Source organism: Pholcus phalangioides, unplaced genomic scaffold (genome assembly GCF_987345545.1).
Source record: "Pholcus phalangioides strain wild (caught in Gottingen) unplaced genomic scaffold, Ppha-v1.0 ptg000172l_1, whole genome shotgun sequence".
Taxonomy (NCBI): domain Eukaryota; kingdom Metazoa; phylum Arthropoda; class Arachnida; order Araneae; family Pholcidae; genus Pholcus; species Pholcus phalangioides.
The window spans coordinates 7856758-7873995 of record NW_028301637.1 but is presented as its reverse complement, the minus strand read 5'-3'; the positions used below and the strand labels follow the sequence as shown (position 1 = coordinate 7873995).

The 17238-nt window shown below is 44.5% G+C and overlaps 1 protein-coding gene across 3 annotated transcripts in view; it reads left to right on the top strand.

Annotated features, from left to right (window-relative positions):
* LOC149063661 (SEC14-like protein 2) overlaps nt 1-17238 on the top strand; it is a 108600-nt gene that overhangs the window by 61004 nt on the left and 30358 nt on the right. The gene's annotated exons all lie outside the window — the stretch shown is intronic.

Genomic DNA, 17238 nt, shown 5'->3' with positions numbered 1-17238 from the left:
GCCCTTCACACCTGCGCAAGTCCGTGTTGTACCTGTCCTACCGTTTCACTTGCTATTGTAGTTTTAACTGTGACGGTGAATGCGGCCGAAATTCGTACAGGAACGCATTCCACTGAAAATGAAGTCAAAAAGAAAAGCCGCCTCTTTTTCCCCTAAAACGATGCTATCAATCGAAGTAAACAGAACCATCAACAGCGCAAACGTGACGCGTATATTAGGTGATGGTATATCCCGTATTCCGTAAACGTATTTTGAGTACATTTGAAAAAGACCAGAACCAAAATAAAAGTCACGACACAATGTACATATGATCAGCAAACTTTCTACGCAATTCCAGTAGTACGCACTCGAATACGAATTTACGGAGGTACGCAAGCCTTTCCCGTAATTCATAGGGGGCTGTTCAAGTATTACGTCAGCGAAATTTCAGCCATTTTTGACCCCCCCCCCCTCCCCATGTCAGCAAAATTTCGTCAGCACTGCCCCCTACCTCCTAACGCATATTGGTGGGATCAGAAACGTACGCGTTAGGGGGGGGGCATAGGAATCTCGTGTGCCTCCCCACAAACGGGGGAAAAAAAGTAATTTTTTTTGGCCTTTTAAGCAAAATTTCTCTTTAAGAAATTTATTGCGATCCACCCTTTAAGCCGTATGTGGTAAACAATTGGCCCGCGGACCAAATGTGGCCCTGTCGTATCTTCAGTGGCTTGCCCCATCAAACCCGATTTTCTAAAAATGAACTAAGCGGCACATTCAAAAATCACTTAAGTAACCCGCGACACAGTTCCAAAACACTTAAACGATCCATGGCACATTTAGAGATCCATTGAGTGGCTTAGAGCACTTGAGCGGCCCCCTACTGCGGTTCTACATCACTCAAGTTACCCGCGGAACGTTCCCAGATTATTTGTGATCCGTGGCATAATTACGGACCACTTGAGCGATGCGTTTCACAGTTCCAGAGCAATTAAGCTGCCCGAACACATTTCCAGAGCAGTACTATCATTGTTGGGCGGAAAAGAAATGATCGGGCTCGGAATTGGCGATTTCTATGCCCCACATACAATCACTTTCAGGAAGATTCTACGCTAATATAAGAAGAAAATAGGATGCTGTGTTCCAAAATGTGACGAAAAGGTACTCTGAATGACTTATAGCAACGTGCTGTCCACTATGCTAGTAAATTGCCTATGGCGATAGACCGGAGTTGTGCTCGGTTTGAATGAATAAATGAATGAATGTCCACTATGCTATATGCATATGGCCTCCACTATGCTATATGCATGACGTTGCTATATGCATATGGCCATCTGGTTGGCCTTTGTCATTCACGAGCTATTAGTTGATTGTTGACGCCGTCCATGTACGGTGCCTTTCAACATATATATACGCTCCAAGGTTTAAATATTCTATCTGCTTCCATGGCTTAGATGGTAGAGCACTCGTCCGGCAAGCGAGAGACCGGGGTTCGAGTCCCCGTGGGGGGGCATGGATGAATTTTCTTCCTTGTAATCTTCATCTCCATAAATAACCAGTCTTTCGATTAATCTTGTACTCTGAATGACGTTTACGGCAAACACTGCAGAGGCCTTCTATCTCTAGGAGGTGCTGACCAACACTACGGGGTGTGACGCAAGCCACCTAATCTCCTATTTCCATGTGTTAGGGGCCATTCAAGTATTACGTAAGCAGATTTTCAGCCATTTTTGACCCCCCCCCCGCTGTCAGCAAAACACTGACCCCCCTCCCCCCGTCAGCAAAATTTCGCCAGCAGCTTAGAATGTTTCATATCTTCAAAAAGGGGTGGTTGATGACGTAAGCGACCTTCAAACCCCCCTCCCCTCCCCTTGTCATCAAAAGTCAGCAAATCCGAAACCCCCTTCCCCCCTCGATGCTGACGTAATACTTGAATGACCCCTTACTTAGATCGCGTAATATTCTGAACCATAAGAAACCATTATAGTGGTTACATTCATCGTACTTCAAAATGCATATATTCAATGAGCAACCATGTTACATACGGGTAGATGGACTCGCGAGGGACATTAATTAATTTACTCGTGACGCTCGTGGAATCCTAAAAGTTACCTTCTCATCATCACGAAATATACGAGAAGTTTTTTCCCATTTCCTGCAAGCAATTTATTGCACAAAAAGACAAAAGGACATTTTATTTTCTTCTAAACTGACCTTGAATATAATGATGTTTTAGGGGAAAATGACCGACCGTGTGCCATGTGTCGTATTTCTCTCTTATTCTTCAAATAATATCACACGCTTTCGTCACTTACTGAAGAAAACTGTTTTGAAATGTCCATAACGTGTCCAGAAAAACCCCTTGCACATGTTTTATGAAATTCTCTGCTCATCGCCGTAGATTATATTTTCAATCGTAGTTGGTTCTTCCTCGTCGATTTGAATAGAAAGGCGATACACATTCGGTGAAACTTACTCCCTGGATAATTTTGTTAGCGCTGATTAAGATTGAATAGAGGTTAGTGTTTACCTGGAAAACCCATTTTTTCGTCCTTGAAATTTCAACGACCGAACGTATATAAGGCACTGCGGTTCTTTAATCGTGGGGATTCAACCGGATATCTCCGGTGGGAACTGATCTGACTTCTTCTTTACCGCACACCAACTACGGCGCGGAGGTCTTCAACCTTTTTCCCAGTCGGAAGCACTGCCTGTACCCATCATCAAAAGAAGAGCACCCGAACGAATGTATGAAATGACGATGGGTTTTTTAATCCTTGATTACACCATTCTTCTAAGGTGTTTAATCGGAATATTGATCAAGTGCTAGCGAGCACGAAATCGGACATGAGCACCGAGCACGCACTCTGAGTACTTCAGGGAGGACCGTGTTACTCGCGGGAAACGGGTTGAAGATGCCTGAACTAAGGTCACGCCGACAGATTTTAGTCGGAAATTAGGTTGCAAATGACGATGATTTTTTATTCCTTGAATACAATTCTTCTAAGGTTTTTAATCGGAATATTGATCAAGTGCTAGCGAGCACGAAATCGGACACGAGCACCGAGCACTCTGGGTACTTCAGTGAGCACCGCGTTGCTCGCGGGAAACGAGTTGAAGATGCCTGAACTAAGGTCAACGCCGACAGATTTTAGTCGGAAATTTGGGTGCCATCTATCGGTGGCCACCTCTGGTTCATCGGGAAAGAACCTGTAATGTATTTTTTTCCCCAGATTCGAACCCGCCGACCTGACAGAAGCCTCATGTTGGTAGAGGAATATCTTACCACGGCGGCACTCGGGCTCTAACTGAATTGTGACTACTTTACCTCGCATCAACTCCGGTCATATATCACCATACGGGAATTTCCAACCAGTGGAGTTTGGTGGGAAATAAAGGCGACATCTATCGGTGGTCGCCCAGGCTGGGTAGGTAAAGAACTTGATACCGACGTTCTTTGACCGGATTTGAACCAGTAGACTTTCACGGTAACCTTTATTGTGGAAGACTAGCATCTTAGCACTGTGCCACTCGAGCGCCGGAGTCATTTGTCTCCTCCGGGAATTGAACCCCGGGTCCTCTTGCAACTTAATTGACTGGTGCATATAATGTATTTAAAAGAAGAGGGTTTTCGCATGGTTTTAAAACTTATGTTTCAAGGTGTATGCAGTAGAGGCTGTTTTCACGAATCAAGTAAAGGCGAGCATGCATTTCATGTATGGTGCAGCGGACGGGAATCGTCTGGAAGCCCAAAGACTGTACTTGAGGTGAGAGTATTTTCCTACAGAGACGCGTGCCAGATAGAACATCTTTTGAGCGATTTCACCGGTGTATGTGAGACACGGATTACTTCGTCAGCAATATATTCCGGATACAGAACGTTCTAGGAATGTGAGGACGCCACAAGAAGTCCGTTTCACACAGTCTTTGGGCTTCCAGAGCATTCTTGTCCACAGCACCAACATATATGAAATGCATTCCCACTTTTTCCCGATTCGTGAAACCATTCCTCTCTCATTTCTGTACTCCACAAAGCAATCCATGCCTGCAATGACAGCACTGTCTGGCGGTTCATCGCTCGAGTTTGTGAAACAGACTCAGACTTCTGTTTGGCGACTTTCACACTTCTTATATCTCGCATGCCTCTGACAATGAAGCCCTTTTTTGCGTAGACATAGGTGTAACCCCTCAAACGTTTTTTGACTCATCATGCGTTACGTCGGAAAATGCTCCCAGTGCAGTCTTTGGGGTTGATGAGCATTCCTATCCGTAGCAACATACATGAAATTCATGTCCGCCTTACCATCCCTTCTGCAATCTGCGATAGAAATGGCGATAAATCTTAATACCAGCACTTCATGCGGTGAATGACAGTGCCATCTAGGGTTCACCAATTGCGTAACGACCATGATATCATTGTATGGCGAAAATTTCTTGTTTTGATGTGTTCTGTCACTGTTAAAACTTTTGCTCATGAGTTCTGAATCACCCTGTATACAGATGAAAAAAAGCTGGAGAAGGCGGGCATGTATTTCATGATGTTGCTGCGGACGGGAATGCTCTTGAAGCACAGAGACTGCACCGGAACGTTTTCCGAAAAGATTCGTTGCCAGATCTAAAAACTTTTGTGGGATTTCACCAGTGTCATTGAAAAAAAAATCTCTTTTCGTACAGACACTGGTGCAATCAGTTAAAGGTTTTCCGATCGGGCACGCGTCTTGTCGGAAAACAATCTTGGTACGTTTTTGGGGCTTTCAGAGCATTCCCGTCCAAACAGCGCCATACAAGAAATTCATGTCCATCTATACCTGATTCGTGAAACCGGACGTTTTTCCTTCGGTAATCCACAAAACAATCTATGCGTTTAATGACAACGCTGTCAAGCGGTTCACTGGTGTCTTGGCGAAATGGGCTTTCTGCGGCGTCCTCAAACTCCTGGCACTTCCAGTATCCATCTATGCCTCTGACAATGAAGCCTCTTTACGCTCCCTGCCAGTCTTTGGGCTTCTAAAGCCTCCCCGTCCGCAACACCGTACATGAAATTCATGTCCGCTTTAACATCTCCTCTGCAAGCCCAGTGCCGTCTCAACGCATGAGCCCACCCGGGCACGGCCCAGGGGCCTCAGAAAAACTAGAAGTAGTTGAAGTTTCGGAGAATTGGCCAGGTAGGGCCTCAGAAAAACTTTTTTTTTTTTTTTTTTTTTTTTTTTTTTTTTAACCGAGCACAACTCAGGTCTATCGCCATAGGCAATTTTCTACCTAGTGAGTTGTGCCGGAAGTGTAATTGTGTGTACCTAACAGTCTGAGTGCGTATCTAGTGTTGTGTATGATTTTTCAGTGCTGCCATCTATATCTCAGAAGTGAAGTGAGTGATATGTCGTGACTGAATATTTGTACTGTTTGTAGGTCTGTTGCTCTCTGTGGCGAGACTTTTTAACGGGGAGATCGGCTCGCATTTGCGCCTCGAAGTTGGGAACCACAGAAAACCAACTTCAGCCGACCACCACTGTGGTGACGGTGGGGCTCGAACCCGGGTCCCCGCGATGCGAGTCCGTCACTATGACCACTCGACCACCACAGCGGCTCAGAAAAACTAGAAGTAGTTGAAGTTTCGGAGAATTGGCCAGGTAGGGCCTCAGAAAAATCTCTTGGCCCGGGGGCCCGTGATGCTCTTGAGACGGCCCTGTGCAAGCCACGATAAAAATGGCGATAAATAATAATACGAGCACTTCGTGCGGTGGATGACAGTGCCATCTAGCAGTTCACCGATTGCGTAACGACCATGATTTCATTGTATAGCGAAAGCTTCTTGTTTTGAGGTGTTTGTCACTGTTAAAACTTTTGCTCATGAGTTCTAAATGTACAGAGGTGAAAAAAGCTGGAAAAGGCGGGCATGTATTTCATGCATGGTGCTGTGGACGGGAATGCCCTGGAAGCGCAGGGAATGTACCGGAACGTTCTCCAAAAAGACTCGTGTCAGATCGAAAAAACCTTTGAGGGATTCCTTTGTTATACAGTAGCATGCAAGATACATGGCGCTCCAGGAGTGTGAGGACACCACAAGAAGCCCTTTTTGTACCAGACATCGGTGAAATCAGTCAAAGCCGATCGGGCACGCGCAGATCTTTCCTGTCCACAGCACCATACATGAAATGCATGTGCACTTTTTCCCGATACGTGAAACCAGGCAACCTTTCCTGCAATCCCCGATAAAAATGACGGAAATTTCCTAAATCAGCACCAGACAGCGCCGTCTAGCGGTTCATTACTTGCGTTACGACTATGCATTGTGTGACGAAATTGTTCGTTTAGGCGTAGTCTTATCACCCGATAAAATTTTGCCCACGAGTTCTGAGTCCCCCCCCCCCCCCTTATGAGCCAGAAAACTGCTTTCATGCTTCCGGATAGCACGGCTCCAGCAGATCTTCTCACGCTTTCTCCATCTTCCAGATTCTGTCATGAGCATTAAAATTCATGTTATGAATTCGTCACTGCTCTGTTTTGGAGAGTAAAATACCACCAAAGGCTTTAAGCAGCTTTCCTTATACTGCAGCTTTTCCCATATTCCCGTTGGAAGATGGCCCTAAAGGTAGTCATTTTCCCCCTCGGGTAAATTGACCTCACTTGGCTTCCTATAAAATCCCTTCCTTCCTCAATTATGCAAATCAAAGAGAGAGAAAGACAGACATAGTCCCTTCATGGATATTAACCTCAATACTTCCACACCGTCATCTAGAATAGGGCTGCTAATGACTCTCGTGTATTGCCAATTAATTTCGGTATGGTACATGGCCTATAGTGTCGTATCCCCCCTCTCATATGCAACACGTGCAAAATGACTTTAATTATATTAATCTTTCTTTTCCTCTTTTGTCTATAATAGCTATTTCGGAACACGTGGCCTTGTTTCGTTAATGCCGACGAATCCACCAGTTTATAATGACATTTTACGAAATCCCCATTAGCAGCTAAAGGTATTCATCTGCTCGATCATTTGTGTACGGGAAAAGAAAGCGCATTAAACTCTCATTGAGCGTCAGCTAAATCGACATCCGAATCATCTTAAAAAAATGAGCGCATTTATTTCGGTCAATACAGTCATCTAATCCCGGTCTTTTCCACAATGGGACCTTAAATGGCCTCGTAACGAATCTATTTCATTTCCCGTACGGACATTTGTACTAGCTCTCTGCGGCCTTAAACCACGTGGCGTACATCCACGTCCATTTAAAAAACTTTCGAAAGAAAATACCTTTATATGTTATTATAATCTATTTCTGTTAATTTCAATGCTATTTTAAGGGTAAGAACTCAAAATTTCTCTAAAAAATTCATTGCGACCCATCCTTCAAGCCATATATGGTAAACCCTTGACCCACAGACCAAATGTGGCCCTGAAGGTTATCTGATGTGACTTGCCCCCCCCCCCCTCAAATCCAATTTTGTAAAAATGAACTATGCAGCACATTTACAAATCGCCTAAACGACCCCTGGCACAATTCCAGAACATTTAAGTGGCCCGTGGCACATTTCATTTGTTTTATTCCTTTAATTTATTCTACGGTTATTTCTCTCTTTCGCAAATTCCTTCGCACTAATGATTTCTTTCATTAGTGCAGGAATTAATAATTTTTTCAATGTTTTCAACCATTTTCTGAAAATGATAGGTGGTCCACGACAAAAACCTCCGAGGGCCAAATGTGGCCCGCTGGCCATGCGTTGAAGATCCTTGCAATATACAGGATGTATTTTATTGAGAAACATCATTAAAAACTGAAACGTCTTCTGCCACCTATCATATAAAAAACACAACTGTTATGATTCTTCGATTGCAACTGCTGACCTGATTGATGTACTGCATGAAAAAAAAAACCCAATACAGTATGATATTTATAAATATTTTATGAGCAATAATATAGATATAGAATTATAAAGTTTGCTGCTAAACTTTAACAGTTGATGTTTGCGCGACTAACGCTTAGAAATTCTGATTATCCACGTTACAGCCAATTACGAGTCAAGCAACTGTGACGTTGTGAAGTGTACCTCCTGCTGCTATGTTTGGCAACTTATCGCCAAACACCAGCGTCTATTAACGATTTCGCTGTTATTTTGTCATTACGACTCATTTGCTCACACGATAATATTACAATGATATAATTTAACAATACTAGAATATAACGATCATAATAATAATGATATATATTATATAATAATAATTATATTGGCATGCAATAAATACAATGGCTTGCCGAAACACAAGTTTTATGTTTGGTTTCCTAATGAATGTATTATCATTATGAACCAATAACAAAGGGGTCGGCACTCTATGAGGGGGTGGGTCCCCCCCATTCTCCTGTAACGCCAAGTTCGCTGTTTGTGAGCAACCCCCCTCCCCCTGTTAGGGAAAAAAATTGGATGGGTTGGGTTCGGAGGGACTCGAACTCATAAACTTCGTTTTAAGCGTCCCGTGAACTTCCCATTGTATCAATCCTGGTTGACGAACTAAAGTTGAATTTAGTACCGTATATCCATTATTAAATGTCGCCAGGAAATATGGTGGCACCAAATGGATCAAAAGTTGCGGTAGCCTCACGGTCTACTGTGACGTTTCTGTGACGTCACAGTTGACTAGACTCTGATTGGTAACATTCGCAGAGTGAGGCCCCCATTGGCTTCTTGTGATTGCAGGCGAAAAGCAACGAAGTGAAAGTTTGATTATAATTACAGGAAGCCCATTATTACTAAAAAGATATTTACTAATAGCACAGTGTGGTGTTTTTATTCATGCGGCACGTTAATGGAAAACCTGTCACCTAGTTTCAATCAAAGAATCATAACAGTTGTGTTCTTTATTCGATAGGTGGCAGAAGTCATTTCAGTTTATAATGATGTTTCTCGATATAATACATCCTGTACTATATATAGTTATTTTCTAAAAAGGCATAATTTGGCTGATGGAATTTTATTCTTACCCGTTTTGTTGGTTACGGACAAGAATAACTGAGAAAGGCCATTTTTTTCATGGTGAATGAACTTTACAGAATATGGGTGTTTAGAGTCTGAGAATGACTGAGCATGTTGTCGTGTATATTAAAGTTTTTTGTGGTGTGCGCAGAAAAAAATTCCCTATATTGTATATGGTTCAATCGGGCAAGGCACAGAGACCAAACACCCCCCCCCCCCCATTTCCTGCAGAAAAACGCATAGGCTGAAAGCTTTTGTGAGCTCTCGGGTCAGACTCTTTACGCCCCCCCCCCCCCTATTATAGGTTTATAATGTGGAAAACAAAAATAGATGGGAATCATCTTAGGCCCCTGGACTGGATCCCCCTGCCTATCCCCCCCCCAATCCATCCGGTGGTAACACTGACATAAAGGACTGGTGAATAACCACCCGTCAAGTCGGTTTCGAAGCAATGGCGGTTTATCCGGAAGGCCGACGGTGCCTATTTTATTATTACTCCCCCCCCCCCCACAGAAATGTGGTTGAGCACTGAGTTCTCGTTCCTGACGGCCCTGTTAGAAGGACTTAGCCTGGTCCCTTATTAGACTTTAAATGTACTCTTCCGTTACAATCCTATCACTTGGCGGCTTTTTTTGTCTTGACGAACTGACGAATTTTCTTCGAATTTATGTGCGCCCTGTTTAGTGAGAAACATTTTTTTTAGAGAGTGTAATGTCCATAAATTTTGTTCTTTTGAAATGAAGCGTGCAGAAAGAAAGAAGCCAAAATGCGCCAATTTGGAGTCGAAAAAATGCGTGGTATGGTTATAACGGAAGAGTACCTACTTCAAAATGTCCCGGGAGAACCAAATGCAGGGTGCATGCTACTAGTTGGAAATTGGTGTGCGGTAAAGTAGTAGTCGAGTTACTTGCAGTATCACGCCAGTGAAGTTGGTTGGGAAATGAAGGTGCCATCGGTGGTCTCCCCAATGCTCGATCGGTAAAGAACTTTTCTGTTGTTCTTTGGCTGGATTCAAACCCATGGACCTTGACGGCAACCTTCATAGTGGAAGACGAACATTTTAACACTGCGCCACTCAAGCATATGCAATTCAACTGGTTTCACCCAACCCGTATCGAGTTGCAGGCTGCATCACTTGCAGTATCGCACCAGTGTGGAAACCGCCTAATACAGAAAAATGAAATTCTGTCGTACCATTTCACGATCAGCCATATTTGGCGGAAATTGGAGAAATTTGATTAGAACTGGCGAGATATCTCTGTTTCATCATTTTGAAATTCGGATGAGTCCTCATAAAAGAACCAGTTCATTATTCAAGTCGAATTATAAGTTGAGTGACGGACGCCCCGGTTTGATCCACCCCTCACCCAAGTATTGCGGGCAAAATAAATGAGAAAAAGGTTATCTATGATGTGGTTTAATGCAGCCATCTTCAACACGCTTCTAACGAGCACCACGGTGCTCCCCCAAAGCACTAACAGTGCTCAGTGCTCATGCCATATTTCGTGCTCGCGAGCACTTGATCAACCCTTCAACTAAATACCCTGTAAAAATTCCATTAATTTATTACGATTATGCAGATTTCAATCATGCGTATGTAAACGTTTCCGTAAGGCATACATGCTCAATTTGTGGCCCGTGGGCAAAACGGGGCCCTCGGAGTAACACGATTTTACCTGCGGCATCGTACTCTAATTTTGTGAAAATGAACTGACACATTTAGAGATCACTTGACCCGCGGTGCAGTTCTATATCACTCAAGTGGCCCGCGGTACGTTTATAGATCAATCAAGTAACTAGTGGCATATCTTCAGATCAAGAAACGGACTCGCGGAATATTTACAAATCACTTAAAAGATCCGCGACACATTCACAGATCATTTAAATGGCCCGCGACACATTTTCAAACCAGTGCGGTGGCCTGCACTCTCTTGAATATTGAGCACCCTCATCAAAAGGGGTGCCCTTTGTTTGATAATAAGCATAAGCAGTGCTCGCGACTCGAGAAAAGTTGAAGATCTCTAATTTCTCGACGTGGCCGAAAGTTAGCCCTCGACATTTCTCCCCCAAACATTTGGTCTCTGATATTTCACTCCGGACGGAATCAAATAAGTGGATGAGTGACCAAATGAGTGAACAAGAAGGTGGTGAGTGACCAAATGAGTGAACAAGAAGGTGGTGAGTGACCAAATGAGTGAACAAGAAGGTGATAAGTGACCATATCAAAGAACAAGTGAGTGGGTCAGTTACGACTGAGTGAGTGAGCGATCTCAGTCTCTCACCAGCTCATTCACCCACTCACTTGGTCACTAACCCGGTCACTCACCCACTGACTTGGCCTCGTCCGGAGCGAAATGTGAGGGGCGAAACACCCCACCCCCCCTCCCATTACACAATAATCACATACTACTACATGACACAAATTATAGATGTTTGGCAGAAAATTGGCCAGATTTCCATACTTCTTGTCGTAAATTGAAAATATTGAAAAAGCATTGCAGGAATTGGCGACATCTACTGCTAATTGGCTAGATTACTATATCTATTCACTACCCTGTAGCAAATCGAAAGACAAAAATATTAATAATGATTTTGTTTTTAATGTGAATCAATCATATCTATAGACGGACCATAAAAACAATCGTCGCCAACGATGCCCGACATCATTCAAATCACGGGAAAGGTCGGTTCCTTCGAGATCCCGCAAACTCCCTTATCCTTGTCCCGGATTATCCTCATGTAACCATTCTCCCCCCAATCGACGCCCCAGCTGTTCCTCAGCAACCAATACGGCGTCTTGATTTGTGTCTCGACGCCGTAACCAGCGATGAGGACCGCACCGGAGACGGGTTCGTCGCACGACACCGGATCGAAAACGCCGCGCTTGTAGTGCTTGAAGGTGTTCAACGACGCGTTGACGAGGGCCGAGATCGGACCGACCCCGTAGACGGCCTCCTTGAGAACGCGCTCGTCTTGAGGCGGTACCATGAAGAACGTCCTCGCCGTGGCACCTACTTTCGACGCCTTGAACGCGCACTTCCCGACTTTCGCCTGGTATGGGTAGTACTGTTTGGTGTGGATGCCGCTGTTGCCGATGATGTACCCGTAGACCGTCTGCGGAGTCCCACCGCTGCACCCGTTCTTCTTGGCGCAGTCGACGGCGTTCTGGACGCTCAGTTCTGGAAGCTTGTTCTCGACCACGGCCCATCGACCTTCCAGGGCACCCAGCGCTGCGAAGGCGTAACTGCACCGACACCTCTTTTGGTCCCTCACCGGATTGACTCGGTACACTTTCCTGTAATCCAGTTCCCCGGGAGGTTCCGCGCGAGTCTCGTCGTACAGTGGCTGCAGGGCGTTCTTCGTCGGAAGCGAGTCCTCGTCCGGGACGATGCTCTTGTCGAGACTGTCGGACTCTTCGTGAGTCGCGTCGCTGAAATCGTTGAGACCGAGCCAGTAGGTATGCTTGCCGAGATCCGCTTCGATGTTGTGGCCGACCACCATTTCCGTGTTGGCTTGGAGCTTGGCCGATCTCTCGGCGCGCTTTGCGTTCGGGAACGGTTTCGGGTAGACATCCCTGTAAGCGTTCCAGACGTGGTCCAGATCGGCGTTGAACGAGTTCGAGCACCTTCCCGGGATGCATAAGACGAGTAGTTTGAGCCAAATCATCGTTCTGAGGATTACTTAGGAGGAGCTGAAACAAACGGTGTTCGTATAGTCTGTGGGTGATAACAACTGGTGCATTGTTAGAATGATTGGCGAGTAACGCTTTTTAATAGGTAGAAGACCATATTATTGAACGTGTCTGGAAAATTCACCGCCGGAAAATTGACCGACTAACAATTCACCGCTAGGCAAATTCACCGCTAGAAAAATTCACTGCCGGAAAGTTCGCCGACTAACAATTCACCGACAACAGTTCGTTGCGAGTCAGTTGGCATGGGAGTGAGCGATTGAGTTACTGAGTCAGTGAAAGAAGAGGGAGTGAGTTACCTAGAGAGTATGTGAGAGTGACCTAGTGAGTGAGTGAGTGATTAAGTGATTGAGCGTGTGACCTAGTGAGTAAGTGAGTGAATTAGTTTTAACCTAGTAGTGTCACAAATGATTGATTCACTCCCTCACTCACTCGCTCATGAACTCAGTAGCTCACTCGCTCATGGACTCAGTAGCTCACTCGCTCATGGACTCAGTAGCTCACTCGCTCATGGACTCAGTAGCTCACTCGCTCATGGACTCAGTAGCTCACTCGCTCACTCACTGACTCAGTAACTCAATCGTTCACTCCCTCGCTTTCTGACTCGCATCGAACTGTTGTCGGTGAATTTTCCTAGCGGTGAATTGCATGGCGGTGAATTTTCCTATCCCTATCTTGGGACAGAGTGGGAGCCATGTTCTGGTTTGGTGGTGGTGGTGAATTTTCCTAGCGGTGAAGTGCATGGCGGTGAATTGTTGTCGGTGAATTTTCCGTAAAATATTTTTGAAAAGAGATCTTATGCATACCATATCCGAAGGTCTTTAACGACTGGTTGATGCGAAGGTGAATTCAGGAAAGAAAGAAAATTCAACTGCAATCCCGGGGTATCGAACCCACGTCCTCTCACTTGCCGGGTGAGTGCCCTAGACACCCTAGACTACAAAAGCAACGGGTATTTCAATCTTTCCTTAGAGCTCGTGTGCACTGAACGGGACAGTACATTGCACTAAATTCATATCTCTTCGCATCAACCAGTTGTTAAAAACCACCGTCGCCGCAGTGGTGGTCGGCTGAAGTTGGTTTCCTGCGGTTCCCAACTTCGAGGCGCGGATGCGAGCCGATCTCTCCGTTAAAAAGTCTCGCCCGCCGCAGAGAGCAACAGGCCTACAACGGTATATCCATTCATTCATTACACTTCACTCTCTATGAGTTGAGAAAAAACTCATAGTTTAAAAAAGTGATTGCAGATGGCAGCACTACACATAATAAGCCTTACACAGAAACAAACGTCACGGAAGGTTCCCTATGCGTACACATATATTCCAACATGTTCCAATTCGTTAGAAGTTCCACAGAGGAATATCGAAGAGAGGTTCGTGTGTGGTTTTAGTAGTGCTCGTAGGAGACCACCAAGTTCCCCCTCTCGCTGCGTCCTTTTTAATACAGGGTGATTCTAAATTCATGGGACAAACTTTAAGAGGTGATATAAGACACCTAAACAAGCATATTTGGTTATAGAATTCGTGGTTGAATCGCAATAGCAAAGGCGGTAGACAGTGGTTTCTACGGAGAGTGTGCACAACAGCACTTAACCAAAAACATATTTTTCAGACTGATTTGCAACGATATGTGCTATCAACCATTCGAGGGTGTGTCCGGAAAATTCACCGACAACAATTCATCGCCGGAAAATTCACCGCTAGGAAATTCACCGATAGGTATGTGAGTTGCCTACTGAGTATGTGAGTAAGTGACCTAGTGAGTGAGTGAGTGAATTAGTTAGTTTTACCTAGTACAGTCACAAATGATTGATTCACTCCCCCCCCCCCCCACCATCGATGCTGACGTAATACTTGAATGACCCCTTCCTAAACAGCAAAAGAGAGATGGTCAAGACTCTCTTAGTACTTTGAGGAATGAGATTCGTGATTGTTTTTTTGTTATTATTTTTTACGGGAAACAAAATTATTCAAAACTAATTACACGTATTGCAGGTAAGAAACAGGTCACAAAATAATGTTAAAAGATCATTATCGTAGTGATTTGTGAACATTAAATTCACAGAAGTCAACGAAATAACAATAGAAATCCTCGCAGAATTGTTTTCTTTTTGATGAATCGTTAAGGATTGTGTTTCACTTTCTTTGCTTGGCTGGTTTCTCACTTTAGAAACTCTAAGGGGGTCATTCAAGTATTACGTCAGCATCGGATGATGCTCACGTCATCAACGACCCTTATATAAAAACAGGAAATATTCTTAACGGCATCTTACGTGGTGAGCCAAAAACGAGAAAAACCTTTCGTTAGTTCGTGGGCACTCGAAGCAACATTCCCACCTATTGATGAGTTCCCTACAGAGCCGCTTTAGTGATCTCTAAATGTTTCGCGGATCCAAGTGATCTGGAAATTTGTCCGCATTCACCAACACAGTTTAAACTACAATCGCAGGTTAAACGATTAGCGATCGACACGGATTGGTTAAAATCCTCGATTTAACCAATCCGTTTCGATCTTCAATCTTTTTATTTGCGATTGCAGTTTAAGCTTGTGTTGGTGAATACGGCCGTGTGTGCTCTGGAATTGTGCCACGTATCACTCAAGTGATCCGTAATTATGCCACGGATCACTTGAGTTATCTGGGAATGTTCCGTGGGTAACTTGAGTGATGTAGAACCGCACTGTGTGTGTGGGGGTCGCTTAAGTACTCTAAAACTGCCCCTCCACGTCACTCAAGGGATTTCTAAATGTGCCACGGATCGTTTAAGTGTTCTGGAACTGTGTCGCGGGTTACTTTGAATGTGCCATGGGCACTTAAATGCTCTGGAATTTTGCCACGGCTCATTTGAGCGATTTGTAAAAGTGTGCCGCTTAGTTCATTTTTTCAAAATTGGGTTTGAGAGGGGGGGCAAGCCACATCAGATAACCTTCGGGACCACATTTGGTCTGCGGGTCAAGGGTTTACCATATATGGCATAAAGGACGGGTCGCAATGAATTTCATAAAAGAGAAATTTTGGGCCCTTACCCTTCAATTAGCATTTAAATTAACAGAAATCCATTATAATAACACATATAAAGGTATTTGCTTTCGAAATTTTGATTTTTATAAGAACATTTTACATTAAAAAAATATTTTTTTCCTCTGGGGGGGGGGCCGTGGTGAAGAGTACGAGCCCCCTATGCCCCTCCCCTTCCACGTACGTTTCTGATCCCACCAATATGCGATAGGAGGTAGGGGGCAGTGCTGACGAAATTTTGCTGACGGGGGGGGGGGGCTGTCAATCGTTGTCGGTGAATTTTCCGGTGGTGAATTATCATGTCGGTGAACTGTGCGGTGGTAAATTTTTCATTTCGTTGAATTGCGTGGTGGTGAATTGCCATGTCGGCGAATTCTCTGGTGGTGAAGTGTCACGTCGGTGAACTTCGTGGTGACAAATTGTCATGTCGGTGAACTTCGTGGTGACGAATTGTCATGCCGGTGAACTGCGTGGCTGTGAATCGTTGTCGATGAATTACCTGGTGGTGAATTGTGTGGCGGTAAATTTTCATGCCAGTGAACTGCGTGGTGGTGAATTCTCTGGCGGTGAATTGTCATATTGGTGAACTGCGTGGCGGTGAATTGTCATGTACGTGAACTTCGTGGTGTCGAATTGTCGTGTCAGTGATCCGCGTGGCTGTGAATCGTTGTCGATGAATTCTCCGGCGGTGAGTTGTGATCTCAGTGAACTGTACGTTGCGTTGAATTGTTGTCGGTGAATTCTGCACCGGTGAATGGCTGGCGATGAAATTTTCGCAAACTAGTAAGAGATGGGCAACCGGCCAATTTTACGTCTTTGTTGTTACAGACAAGTGGCTCTCGGGCTTTGCGACCCGTGCGGCAGCATAAGGTTCCACTTTAGGAGGAGCACCAAATCCGAATTGAGAGGGCGCAATAAAAAGCTTTGCTGACCAAAAAAAGAAACATGGTCGGGGGAAGCTAAAAATTGATCTTGCATAGGTAGAGATTTTTTTCTCGAGCCACCCCCTCCCCCTCGAATCAAAGGTACCAAGACCGAGGCCGGGATGGAGAATCGAGGAATCATCCAGTTCCTCCATTTCCGATGGTGAAATTCCACAAACGATTGACAATAAACGTCACAGTCACCCCACATCCAGTGTCCGAATGGGATGACGTCAGTACACGTTCGTCTTACGTTATCACGAGGAAATAAAATTATCATCCGAAGCGTGTGTCTTATCCGATTTCGTGTTTTCGTAACCTTTCTAAAGTGCTCCTACAATTTCGTTGTCGTAACGCTTGTGACAAAATTTTCCAAATTACTTCTCGGAATCGAGCTACGCCTTTTCCCATGGACATCAAATGGCGCTATGGGTTACCTAACACACGCGGAAGTTTTTTTTTTACATGCGGGTAAACAGTGTATGTTTTTTTTTTCCAACAAATATGGTTTTTAAGGAAACGTTTTCAGTGGAGGACTTGTCCGCGCAACTGATGTTTAAGGTGAAGGAAGAGTTCGAATGGATTATATTCCACGGTCAAGGGTAATCCCCCAAAACAAAAACAGATGCGCGTTTAATAGCATTTTCATTACAAAATGACCATTA